Raw genomic sequence first — 1,009 nt, 5'->3', positions numbered from 1 at the left:
ATAGCTGGTCACTATGACAGAGATGCTCCAGCTGTAAGTTTCCTACAGCATCCTCTGTCAGTCAGTGGTATTCTGTTTTCACCTCAGCTGCTTATCTCAAAGTTGAAACTAGTTTAAGTCTGTCATGGCCAGTTTGCCTGTCATCACTGTAAGTCACTGAATTGCCATTCACGGTCTCTGCTAATTGGTTTCCGTGTGCATGGTTTAAGCCTTGACACAATTTCATCAGAGGAGCTGCCCTCCTACCATGGCTTCATTTCTTTTCATATTTTTCTTTGACATTTTGGTCACATGGGGGCAGCAAAAACAAATCCAAAATGATATTATTGTCTTAAAGTTGACTTTTGGAAAAAGCTGCCTAATTACACATCCAGCAGCCACAAACATATATATATATGATGAAATCCTGAGTTATCTGTGTAGGTTCATGTTATGGTAGACTAAAACACTTGAATTGAAGGCAAATGAACTTCTCTTTTTAGGTTCTTTAAGATGTTTCACCTCTAATCTTCCAAAAGCTCTTTTGAACCATGCGTCTGTGATGTGGGTGTTTGGTCTCTCCCATGTATAGGTTATAGGCTCTCCCATGAACAAACAAACAACTCAAGCACTCCACCAACACAAGGTGCAACACAGGAGATCCAGCTCACCAGGACAACACTTAAAGGAGTTTTTAAAAAAAAAATATCCACAGTTTGGACAAAGAAGACAGCTGCTTTATGAGAGGAGAAGGGTTCATTTATATCCATCGTTAGAGGTGGACTACGATACCAAGCATCAGCCATAAATCTTGAGATCCCTTTCCAGGTGTTTCAAATCCCAGTTACACCTTGATCATGTGACCTTAGTGACACATATAATGGCAGGATTAGTCAGCAACTTTCATGACCACCTCCAAGCTGATAACCTTATTAGGAGTTAAATAGAAAGAAGTTTGGTTGCCTTTTAAATCTAATATTCAAGACATTAATCTCAAACTGTTTTCTTGTTACCTGAAAGGATATTCACA

The sequence above is a fragment of the Haplochromis burtoni genome, unplaced genomic scaffold, assembly GCF_018398535.1.
Source record: "Haplochromis burtoni strain Fernald_Lab_line unplaced genomic scaffold, NCSU_Asbu1 Contig_65, whole genome shotgun sequence".
Taxonomy (NCBI): Eukaryota; Metazoa; Chordata; class Actinopteri; order Cichliformes; family Cichlidae; genus Haplochromis; species Haplochromis burtoni.
This window is presented reverse-complemented; position numbering follows the sequence as displayed.